At 35.9% G+C, this 12,802-nt stretch overlaps 1 long non-coding RNA gene across 1 annotated transcript; it reads right to left on the reverse strand.

Moving 5' to 3' along the window:
- Positions 1–7,907: 7,907 nt before the first annotated feature.
- On the reverse strand, positions 7,908–9,305 carry LOC116421264. Its single transcript, XR_004231566.1, has 3 exons — positions 9,149–9,305; positions 8,925–9,036; positions 7,908–7,992 (listed from the first exon to the last, which is right to left on the reverse strand). It is a non-coding gene; the product is annotated as an uncharacterized LOC116421264 (long non-coding RNA).
- Between the last annotated feature and the right edge of the window lie 3,497 nt (positions 9,306–12,802).

Consider the following 12,802-nt stretch of genomic DNA (forward strand, 5'->3'; position numbering starts at 1 on the left):
TTGCTTCTTGCTTCTGTAGTACTAGTGTGGAATTGTAGAAAAGGAAGAGGGTGCTAAGAATCACACAACCATTAAGATTAAATATTAGCATAATTATTGTTACTCCAAATATTCAATTATTTCCCAATGACCAAATATGGATTATGAGGCTATAGCACCTTAAGGTTTGCAAAGTATTTCACTTTGTTTTCTTTTTATTTTCACAACAATCTTGGGAAATAGATACTATCATTATCCTTATTTTACAAATGAGGAAATTGAAGCAGAAAGAGGCTAAGTGCCCAGGTTAGTAAATCTAGTAAGTATCTAAGAGTGCCTTAGAACTCAAGTTTTCCTGACTCTGGGTCTATCATTATTTAGCTGTTTTTTTTAGAGATTTAGTGCTGAAAGATGACCTAAGGGTCATCTAATCAAAGCCCTTAATTTTAAAGAGGAAGAACCCATGACACAGGAACCAAGTTCATGGAAAAAAGAAGAGCCCAAGGTCAAGTTTGAATTTTCTGAATTAATAGATGTTCCAATGTACCACATTGCTTCAACCACTGAATCAATTATGGAAGAAACGAATTCACCAATATTGGCATTTTTTGCTACAATAAAGCCAGGTGACATAAGAAGGTGCAAAACTGTCTTTTTTGCTAAGGGATACACACACCACTCAGCTTCGTTTCCCATTCTCACTTTCATATGAAGAAGCATCCACAAGCTGACTATAATGCCAAGTGGCTCTGCTGGCCCACAGGTATGCTCTATGTCACTGAGCATCAGGGGCAAGTGTAGATTAAGACAGGCATGGAGTCTTTCTCAGTCCCTAGTATATCTACCAGGGCAGTGGAAGTTCAGATGAACCCTACTTTCCCTTAAAACCCTGGATTGCTCTCTACTTGCCTCAGTGAGATACCCTCATCTTTGACTTCCAATTAGAACCAGACCGATCAAAGGTTGGCCATTTTTAGATATCTCTGGCCTATATCCATCATCTTTCTCTGAGATAATAATTATAAAGGGAAACAAAAGTCATGAATCTGCTATAACTATAAAAGACTAGCACTGAATTCTTGCCTTATTTCAAAAAAGGTGAAATTGTATATGAGTTATTTTATAAGATTTTTATTCTTAAATCTTTTATCTGAAGTAGAGGCTAATTGATCATTCCTCCAGTATGCTATAGAAGGGGTTCCTTCCTCATATAGATTGGATTAAATGGCCATTGAGGTCCCTTTCAACTCTTAAATTCTGCATTTTGAGATTTGACCAAATAGAGTACATCTCAAAATTCTTAGTTTAGTTTTAAAAACCCCAGAAGTATAAATGCTATAAACTTACCAAAAAAAAAAAAAGATTAATTAATACTTTAAAATTTTTGTTATATTCAATGAATTTTCAAACTTTATTTTTTTTTTTTATTTAATAGCCTTTTATTTACAGGATTTATACATGGGTAACTTTATAGCATTAACAATTGCCAAACCTCTTGTTCCAATTTTTCACCTCTTACCCCCCCCCACCCCCTCCCCTAGATGGCAGGATGACCAGTAGATGTTAAATATATTAAAATATAACGTAGATACACAATAAGTATACATGACCAAAACATTATTTTGCTGTACAAAAAGAATCAGACTCTGAATTATTGTACAATTAGCTTGTGAAGGAAATCAAAAATGCATGTGTGCATAAATATAGGGATTGGGAATTTAATGTAATGGTTTTTAGTCATCTCCCAGAGTTATTTTTCTGGGCATAGCTAGCTCAGTTCATTACTGCTCCATTAGAAATGATTTGGTTGATCTCGTTGCTGAGGATGGCCTGATCCATCAGAACTGGTCATCATCTAATTTTCAAACTTTAAAGAAAGTTTCATTAACTTATTTAGTGACCAAATGGATTGCATTTAGAATTCTAACCTTACAATCATCCAATGAACAAGGTTTTGATCCATATTTGAGAATTTTGATGTGTCCTTTCAAGATAGTCTAATAAATACAGATCAGGTGAATGAGCTGGCCAAGATAAAGAATTTTCTCTATTGATCCCATCAGTCTGAGAAAGTGCCATGAAGAAATTACCACACATACAATGCATAATAACAATTCTAGTTTAATTTAAATTAATATTTTAAATTATTTGAAATCCACAAAATTAACTGGTTTTTTTTAATTAAATAAGCTTTCAATTTAATAATTAATAATTAAGCTATTCAATTCATATTTGAAACATTTACACTTTTAAATTATGAAAACTTTAAAATGCATTAAGACTTTTTGGGAAGTTCTGCATTTATTTGAGGGTGGAAGTATTTTCTTCATAAAGGTGAACCAGGACAAGGGACACACCTTTGAGAGAATGACCTAAGCTGCTTCTCCCAGGACTCCCTCATTGTTACTTACTTGCATTTTCATTATTTTTGTTGCACAATAATCTCTGCCTACATTCAAGAAAGTAATTAATAAAGAGTCCCTGCTATTAGAGCTTACATCATAGCTGAGATGTAAAGAGAAGTTCTATACATAAACTATCTCTTATTAAATACGCCAAAAGCAAAAATGCCTTAGGAGGTAAGGGAGTAGGGGAGGGGGAGCAGGGAAAGGAGAATCTGTTATAGGTGTGGTTATTTCCAATTAAAAAGCTATCCCCTGAGCCTAGAAGATCTTAACTCAAAGTATTCAACTTTCATAATGGATGCATCAGGGAATGGGAGGGGGTCCCCAATATTTACATATCCTGAATACTTTTGCATTTCATAAAGAGGGAAGTAAGTAAAAGATGTTTTTAACCCTCCATGCCCTAATGAAAAGAAGAATATATGTTTTGTTTTGTTTTTTTCCCTCAGGAGCCCAAGGATAGGCAGCATGAATAAGTCAGAATTAAGATGCTTTAAAAAAAAAAGTAACAATTTCTATGGAACTAAATTTCCTTTTCTGTAAAGCAAGAGGCATAGACTAGGTGACTTATGATACCTTCTAAATCTGTCTAGGCTATGATTCTATGAATCTGGAAAATCAACATTTCCTTGTGTTGGAAAGGCAAGGGGAAATAGACAGAGTTGGCTCCGTGTCATCTACCACCTACAAGTGTTGATCCCTATTCAAGAAGGGAAGTTAGTTGAGATCTATCTTCCAGAAGATGTTATACTTAAGGGGCTCTACTGGAACCTATCAATGCTACAGCAACCTTTCTCATTCATCCCCCAACACACACACACACACACACACACACACACACACACACATCCTTCAAATGGCCTTAAATGCTACCAGATTCTTTTATTCTTTACAGAGTGATAATTAATCAAATTGCTTCTGGTATGTCTTTCTTTCCCTTTAAATTATTAGCATTTTCCAGGATAACCACAATTTGACTCTTAGAGAATATGTTCTCCTCCTAAATTAACCTATTCAAGCTTCATAAAATTACAGACCTTAATGATTAGAAGAAGCCTTAGAGACAACATTAGTCCAAACTCATCCTATAGATAAGGAAACCCTTATTTCCTAGAAGTTCTCATCTAAAGCCTAAATCCAAAGAAAGAATATTGAAAATTGCATAGAATTCTTGTCAGGAAATATTAGACAGTCAGTCATCTAGTAAATTAGTTAGTCAGAAAATAAGTACATTTATTAAGTCCTAATGCTGTGCCAGGCACTGTGTTAAATTGTAATGATACAAAGAAAGAAAAAAGAAGGAGGAGGAGGAGCAAAAGGAAGAAGAGAAGGAGAAAAAAGAGGAGGAAAACGAGGAGAAGGAGGAGAAGGAGGAGGAAGACAAGGAGAATGAGGGAAATGAAGATGAGGAGGAGAAGGAAGCGGAGTTTCTGTTCCCTCAGAGCTCACTTTCATGGAGGACACAATACACAAACTATATATGTCTACACAAGATGTATATAGGATTAATTGAAGATATTAACAGAAGGAAGCTATTAGCATTATAAGGAGAATTGAAAAGGCTTCTTGGATATGAGGTATCATCTGGGATTTGAAAGAAGACAAAAAAGATAGGAAGTGGAGATGAGGAGGAAGAGCATTCCAATAGCCATTTAGTCCAATCCATATGAGGAAGGAACCCCATTCCAGGTGAAGGGATAATATCTAAGAAGCATCAAGGAAAGCAGACAAAATAATCAGAAGGAAGCAATGGTATCAAGTTATGAAAAATGATTAATGAATGATTATGAATGGAGGCTTCAAAACAAAAACAGTACTAACAGAAACTCTGATAGCATCTTCCCTAGCCAATGAAGCCAGTTAGCAGCATTGTCTCTAGTTTCATAGATGAACCTTAGGCCATTGCAAACTTTCAGACATCCTTCTGTTCAAATACCTAGCTCCTTGTTCAGCTCCTGGGGATGCTCAATGAAAGCCTTGTTGACTAAAGAATTAATTCTACCCAGTGAAGTAATGAAGGGAGAGGCTACAGCATGATACCCAAGTGAAACAAGGCAGATAGCCAGCAAAGATAGCATGAGCTATTTGTTTTATATATTTCAGAGAGAGGTGAGAGAAAGAGATTGTCCTGTTTCTTCTTCAGTAATTCAAAGTTCTGTGAGTTCATCAGTGTGACTATATTCTCTGTCAACACAGATCATAACCATGGTTCATGAGTTGCTAGGGCCAAAAGAATTCATCATCCAACATTCTGATGATGAGTTTCCCTAAACACAGCTACATTGGTCTCATATGACAGATGCAGAGAATTTAGATCTTGTTTATCTAATTGGGTTGGCCGGTTATAATCTTTCATTCTCAAAGAGGAACACCCCTGACTAGGTAATGAATGAAAAAGAGATTTATATGAATGATTAATTATTTTGCAGGCAATATAGGACAGAATGCTTTTACAAGTAAAAGTAGAATTTTGGGGGAATTTAGACTCTGAAAAGGCTTTGCTGGTATATACACAATTGAAAGCCTAGAAAAGCCTAGAAATCCAAGTAGATAGAATTGAGACAATGACCTGACCCCCTGGAATGGGTGTTCCATCACCTTTCTGCCATTACTCATCTGCATTGGAGAACACGAGTTTTGGAATGAAGAGACTTGAAGACATTAGTACCCAAGAATATTTGGAGATTGTCTGGGAGACTACCAACTTTTCTGAGATCTACATAGAGGGAGCCAGATGCACAGGGACATAAGTTAGAGATTTCCAAGTATATGAAACCAGCATATAGAGGAGTGATGCTATTGACATTACCAGAAGACATCAGTGACTCTAAAATAGGTATGAGTTGCCTCCATGTGTGGACCCCAATCATGCTTTACTTGTTTATATGCTTTTCTATATATGCCCCAGACCAGATGTATCTATTTAAATAGATAGAGAAAGAGAGAGACACACACAGAGAGGGACAGAGACACACGGAGAGAGATATGCCTTTTTATATGTATTCCTATATGTGTCCATTCCTCCAAACAATGTTGTATATGGAGCAGTATTTCCCCACAGATTTATGAGGAAAATGTTTTACTGCCACTCATTATTATTTTGTTAAATTATTTTACTTTTAATCAATGGTATCCTTTAACATCATAGAAAGTACCTTGGTGGGTGTTGGTGAGTTATAAAGAGTTGTGAATGGGTGTGGACTCAGAGTACCATGAGATTGGGCCGGCATTGTCTTAGGGGCCCAATATGAATATTATTAGGTAAGCAATTTCAAATTGTTGATAAGCAAAGACAAAAAAAATTAGTACTTGGAATGGGGTATGTAGGGTAATAAAAATTAGGAATGGTTTTCCCAACCTACTTTAACTGAGTCTATCATATTATCCCCCCTTACTAATTCCATTTTCCAGTATCCAAGGTCTTTATTCTATTCCTAAACTGCTTTGGTTTCCCCACTGGGTCCTAATAGTGGGGTCTGGTCTCTACAGGCATTACCACATTTTTCCAAACTATGTCCCACTTTTTCCTCCATGTTGACACATTTATTCCCATGTCCTATTCTGTAAGTCTCTGATCTCCCTTACAGGGGTGAAGAAGGTGAATGGGACTGAATGAAGTTTTCTCAGTTTTTGAGACTAGGCCTAAGTCATGTGAACCCTATTCCCAAAGCAGGAAGATCAAGCCTTGAACCCTGAAAGTCACATGATTTCCAAAAGATCAGACCCTAAGTTATAGGAAGTGACAGGAAGTGATGTGACCAGTGGGAAGCAGACAACATTGGTGACCATTGGTCAAGGATGGTTATGTCCTTTTAGTCTATCCAGTGAAAAGGCTTGGGTCTTTTGCTTTTTAAATCCTGACAAGCCGGAAGCTGATCAGGTTCCAGGGGCACATGGTGGGAGCTGGGATGGCTCCCAGGTGTGCTTGGGCCTCTCCCTGCAGGGACTAAATAAATGCTTTCTCTTTGTACCTGAAGATGTCTCTGATTAATTAATTTGGGAAAGGGGGTCTAGCACCCGTCTCACACAAAGACACTGAAAAAGAAGACAGAGTTATGAAATGGTATGACCACTGGAAAGCAATTTGGAACCATTCACAAAGTCACTAAATTGAACATATCCTTTGACCCTCTGTTTTATATCTGCTGTCCTGTCTGGTTTCTCCTCAGTTTCATCTCTGTAGAACAATACGCCCTTCCAGATTAAGCTCATCAGCCTCCTCCACCCTCAAATTTGAGGATTGACAACTGATGTATCAAACTCCTCCCAATGCCTTTGTTAATAGTGGACAGAAACTGTATTTCTTTTTATTAATTGCATACCCAGTGATTAGCACAGTACCTAATACATTTTTTGTTTCACTTCAGTAGTTTAACTTGTATCTAACCCTTCATGACCCCATTTAGGGTTTTCATGGCAAAAGTACTAGAATGGTTTGCCATTTTCTTCTCCAGCTCATTTTACAGATCAGAAGCTGAGGTAAGATTTGCCCAGGATCATACAGCTACTAATTGTCTAGAGTTGAGACCAGATTTTAACTCAGGAAGATGAGTATTTCTGACTATAAGCCTGGAACTCTATTGTACCAATTAACTGAACTTAATAAATGTTTATTGAATTGGATTGGATTGAACCCAGTGATACCTTTATTAGGCTTAAACCTCATAGATATTTAAGAAAAAGGAAACAACCAATATTACACAAACATATACCATAGCAGCATATTTTTTGTGGTAGCAAAAAATTAAAACAAAATGAATACCCATCAAATAGAGAATGGCTCTATTTGTAAATGAATGTAATTGAATATTATTACATTGTAAAAATTATAAAAGCAACAAATTCAGAGAAACATAAAAGACTTAACATGAACTGATACAGTTCTGTAAACAGAATTAGAAGAACAGTTACAATGAAAACATTGTAAAGAAAATAACTGAAAGACTTATGAACTATAATTAGCACACTGACCAGCCATGACTTTAGAGGATTGATGAGTCATGCTTTCTATCTTTTGGGAGAGAGATTACAAACCAGAGGTCCAGTGTGCAACATATATTTTCACATACTATAAAAAAATTTCTCAGTGTGACTGCTTATTTGTAACCAAAGAAGGATTTTTTTTTCTTTTTTGAGGGGATGAAAGTTATGGCAATCAAATAGAATATTGGTAATGATAGGAAGGAAGGAGGAAAAGAACATCAATTAATTATTAAAAAATAAAGAGAAGGCAGCATAAGGAAATTCATAAGGGATAAGGTAAGCAAAGTAGTGTTGAACCATCATTATTAAATTTTAATTATATCCCAAAACAGATATATGCAGTAGGAAAATAAAACCAAATTCCATAATAGAAGTTTACTTCTCATATTTCTTTGACTTTTGTTTTTTCTTTACATACTGAAAGGTATATGTTATTGGTATTTATTAAGTCCTTAATTTCTTTTTTTTTTTAATTGAAAAGAAAAGGTCATGTTGGTAAGTACAGAGTCAATAAATAGGTTAATAAAAACAAATAGGTTACCATTTTGTAGTATTTGAACCCAGGTTTTCTGATTCCAGAAGCAGTGTACTTTCCATTGTTCAAAAAGATTCATTCTACTTAATTCTAGAGGGCAAAACAGAAAGCTATGAATAGAAGTTATATAAATTTAACTATAGAAAAATAACTGATTTTGTTGCTGTCAGAAATATGGAATAAGAACAGTTATATAGAAGAAAAGGAAACAAGCATTTAGAGCACTTGCTATGAGACAGACTCTAGATTATGTGACTTGCAAATGCTATCTCATTTGATCCCCATAACAATCCTTTGCAGTTGGAGATACTGAGGCAAACCAAAGTTTGAGTCACATAAGACAGAGGTGTCTGAAGCCATATTTGAACTGAAGTCTTCCTGAATCTGGATCTAGCACACTATCCACTGAACCACCTAAATGAGGTAACAAGAAATTAGGATAAGGTTCTCAATTCTGCCCAGTCTTTCAGTTTTGCCCCAAGTTGTTCTGTGTAGCAACATGCTCATTATTAGTGGAAAGAAATTTGAGATCCCTGGTTCAACACAGGTGTTTTACAGGTTCGTGATGCTAAAACCCCAGGATGCAAAACTTGACTAGATTATTGACTAGATTATGATTGAGATTGAAGGAAACCTATTAAAAATAAGTAGAAACTAGAATCAGGAAAACCAATCCTGGGAAGAGAAATTCAGTTTTAAATTCCTGATTTAATTTTAGTTGAAAGAAAGAAAGAAAGAAAGAAAGAAAGAAAGAAAGAAAGAAAGAAAGAAAGAAAGAAAGAAAGAAAAAGAAAAGAAGGAAGGAAAAAAGGAAGGAAGAAAGAAAAAGAAAGGAAAGAAGAAAAGAAAGAAAGGGAAGGGGGAGGAAAGGAGGGAGGGAGAAAGGGAGGCAGGAAAGAATGAAAGAAAAGAATGAGAGAAAAAGAAAGAGGAATACTTATTAACTTTAATTTTTTAAGTACACCCTGCTGCCCTCCTGCTGCCTTGGTTCTAAAGTAATGATTGCAAAACCCAGGACTTACCCATGGAAGAATTTTGGATCCCAAAACAAGTCCTCTTTCCTGAAATAGGGTTGGTGGCTTTTCCATCTTGGAGATGTTTAGTCAAATGCTGGTTTTATACTTGACAGAAGTTCTGCAGAGGGTAAGGTTGGAAGAAGTTGACCATTGGGATCCCTCCCAATCCTAAAATTATGTGATTCTAAAATGATTGAAATAATTATGCCACATAGTTGATTCAAACATACTCCACATAGCACAGTAGGTTTCCAGCTCAAAGTGTTGTGAATAAATATCCCTGCCCTTTTCTTTTTCCACTGGTTATCCTTACCCCCAAGTTATTTATCCTAGACTTTAGAAGGGTAATATTACATTTGGCCATGTTTTCTATAGTTAGTGAGTCTCCTGTATCTGTGCCTATTATTGAAAAGAAGCATAGTAATATCTTTTTTTTAATTACAAACTATTTCTTTGGCTCCTTTTCAGCCTGTTCTGTTGCAATCTTATCATCACTGTTTTATCTATCCTTAACATACACCAGGCCCTCAGCATTTTAGCCAGAGGCACTGTGAAAATCCGGCAGGCAAGTCTATTGTCTTGGCAGAAGCCACTGCTGATTTCAAACCAATCCAAGTTTCCTAAATTAATTTTCCAGAGCATCTGAAACTATCACAGATAAAAAGGGAGAGGGTCACTGGGAATATTCCACCATGACAGGTGGTGGAAATTGTTAACTGCTCCAGCAAAGTGTGGGAAATCAATCTGGACTCTAGCAATGACAAAGGACTTTGTTCATAAAAATAATCTAAAATAAATAACCTGGGTGTCCATGGGCCACTGATTAAATGAGTCCTCATCTCCTCTTTTGTTTTAACATAAAGGAATGGCCAAGGTAACTGGACATTTGGCATTCTGAGCTCATAGAAGATACTGTGAACATTTTTTTACAATGGAAAGAATATAAGAATCTTATGGCAAATCTCTCTTTTTTATATGATACAGCAGGGATGTTTGTACTAGAGGGCAGATTGGTAGAGTGGGAAGAGCACTGGATTCAAATTCTGCCTCTGATGCTTACTCAGTTATTCCATCTTTCTCATCCTCAATTTCTTTAATCTGTCCAATGAGATGGTGTCTGAGTCCCTTCCAGCTTTAATCTTATGAAATCATAAGGCTATAAATATAGCCTAATACAAGGACATCCAAGACTAGCTAACATAGTAAAATGACATATAGTATTATCACAGATGAGGAAACAAAAAAATATTCAAAGTAACCTACTGAGAAACTCCAAAGTAAAGCAGGGTCTAACATTTTCTCTATGTGACTGAAAAAAAAATGTTGCCAATAGAGATAACAGGCTACTTTATAAAAACTGTTACTTGAGGATTCTGGAAGATGGTGGAATAGGTTAGAGAATTCCAAGCTCTCCAATTTCTCCCATGAACAAAACAAAATTGTGCCTCAGAGAGAACATAGACTAATGAAAACAAAAAAGATTTAGGACAGAACAAGGGTCTTCCCAGGACAACCTGAAAGACCCAAAGAAATAGTTTAATTCATGTTAAGTGTAAACACCTCCAGGCTAGCTCTGCAGTAAAATGGGGAGCCCTAGGCTAACTGGGTTTGGAGGTAGCCTCAGCCAAAACCACAGGAACTTTCACCTCTGGACAGCAATGGGTTGGATGTCTGAATCTGAAAAAAATGAGAGAACCTCTGCTGATAAGAAATGCCAGGCTCATCTCTGCTGCTGAGACATAGTCATGGGTGAGAAGAAAACAGAACATCAGTTGAATGCATAAGCAGTAGGGCAGGGATGCTGCTGGCAGCTGGCACTTGTAGGAGAGTGAAGTTCTTGGTTTGGGATTCCAAGCCAGAGAGGAAAGCTGAAGTAAAGTCGGAGGCATAGGATTAAAAGTGGTTACACTAATAAGTTCTCATGTTTTTAAAAATGAGCAGGTAAAGAAGAAAGAATTCAACCATAGAAAATCACCACAGGAATAGGGAGATCTGGGTTCATTGTCAAAAGAAGATTCTAAAGTTTAAAAATAAAAAAGCTTCTCCTACCCCAAAGAGTAATGTTAAATAGCTACCTGTCCAAAAAGAATTTATAGAACTCAAAAAAGATTTTAAAAATCAAATGAGAGAAATTGAGGGAAAAGCTAAAATAAAAATAAGAATTATCCAAGTGTAGATGGCTGAAACTATTGGGTTGATGCACTGAGGTTGGGACCCCTGAGCACTTGAGGCTAACTATTGATTGGGCAATACTCTATGGGCATATGCTTGGAAAATGGTCCTTTCCACTATCCGTACTGGCTCAATGATTGTTGTATAGAGAATTGTAGGAGGGATTAGGGGGTGGAGTAAAATGAGCCAAGGACACAATCTCAGTGGTAGCCGAGGGAGAAGGCAGTTGCGGAGAATCTGCTTCTATCCTGTTGAATCTTGCATCTGGGGACCGAGAATAAAGATTGAGGACTTTTGCTTATCCTGACTCCATCTGATTCTGGGGTGTCCTGGGTGCTAGAGTGGTCGTTACTTCCAAGAAAAACAAGAAAAGGAGATTCAGAGTCTTAAAGAAGAAAATGATTCGTTGAAAATTAGAATTGGACAACAAAAAGCCAGAGAAGATAAAAGAAACCAAGAAATGACAAAACAAAATATAAAGAATGAAAAACATAGAAGAGAATGTGAAACATAAGAAAAACAACAGATCTGGAGAACAGTCAAGAAAAGAAAACATAAGAATAATTGGACTACCTGAAAGCTGTGACCCAAAAAAAGAATCAACACAATAATACAAGAAATAATCAAATAAAATTGTCCTGGAGTGATAGAACATCATGAGAAGAAAGCAGAAATAGAAAAAAGTCTACCCATCCCCACCTCAAAGAGATCCTACAAGGAAAACACAGAGAAACATTGTTGCTAAATTTTAAAAACCTCGGATCAAAAAACAATTTTAGTAATAAATTGCATAATAATTTTATAATTTTATATTAAATTTTATAGAAAAAAAAACAAACAAAAAACAATTCAAATATGCTAGAGCTACAATTAGAATTGTACAAGATTTATCAGTAGCTATAAAAAAATTCCAGGTCCTGGAATATTAAGCATCAACAATCAAAAGAATTAGGTCTGAGACCAAAAATATTATATCCCATAAAATTAAGTATAATATTAAATTCAACATGAACTTAATAGAAAATTTACCATATGCAAGCCAATATCAAAGACAAATTTCAAGGGACTCAATAAAGACAAATCATTTATGTTTTTTATATGGAAATGTAAACCACATGTCTAAAATTGACATCTATAAATGGGTAATCCAAAAGAAAACAGTGGAGCTGAAAAAGAAACATGATCTGATTCTAAAAAGCAAAAATGTCTAGAAAAAAAGTAAAAATAGTAATTATGCTAGATGAATAAGGTGCAGAGGAAAAATAGGCACAGAAACCTTAGAGAAGGGAGAAGGGATGATAATTCTGAAAACTTCAGGAATGTGTTAAATAGGGAACAATAGATAGATAGATCATAAAGGATATAGCACCCTCCAAAATCTATAAAGAAAATGAGGGGAAAATGAATAGAATAAGGTGGGGTATGGAAGGGTGTGTAGATTTCCTGCAGTGGGACAAGGTGTGTAGATTAATGGGAAAGGTATACAGAGGAAGGAAAAGGGATAGGATATGGTGACTGTTTATGTTAATGGAAGTGGAATAAGGTGTGTAGATTAATGGGAATAGGATATAGAGGAAGGGGAAGGGTGAGAAGACAAAGTAAAGGAGGGATCCATGGATGGGAGGAGGTTAAGTAATAGCAAGGTGAGTTAAGGAAGAAACTAAAATAGAAGAGTTAGTAGGGATAGAAAACAAGAGATGTACACAAACACA

The sequence above is a fragment of the Sarcophilus harrisii genome, chromosome 1, assembly GCF_902635505.1.
Source record: "Sarcophilus harrisii chromosome 1, mSarHar1.11, whole genome shotgun sequence".
NCBI lineage: Eukaryota > Metazoa > Chordata > Mammalia > Dasyuromorphia > Dasyuridae > Sarcophilus > Sarcophilus harrisii.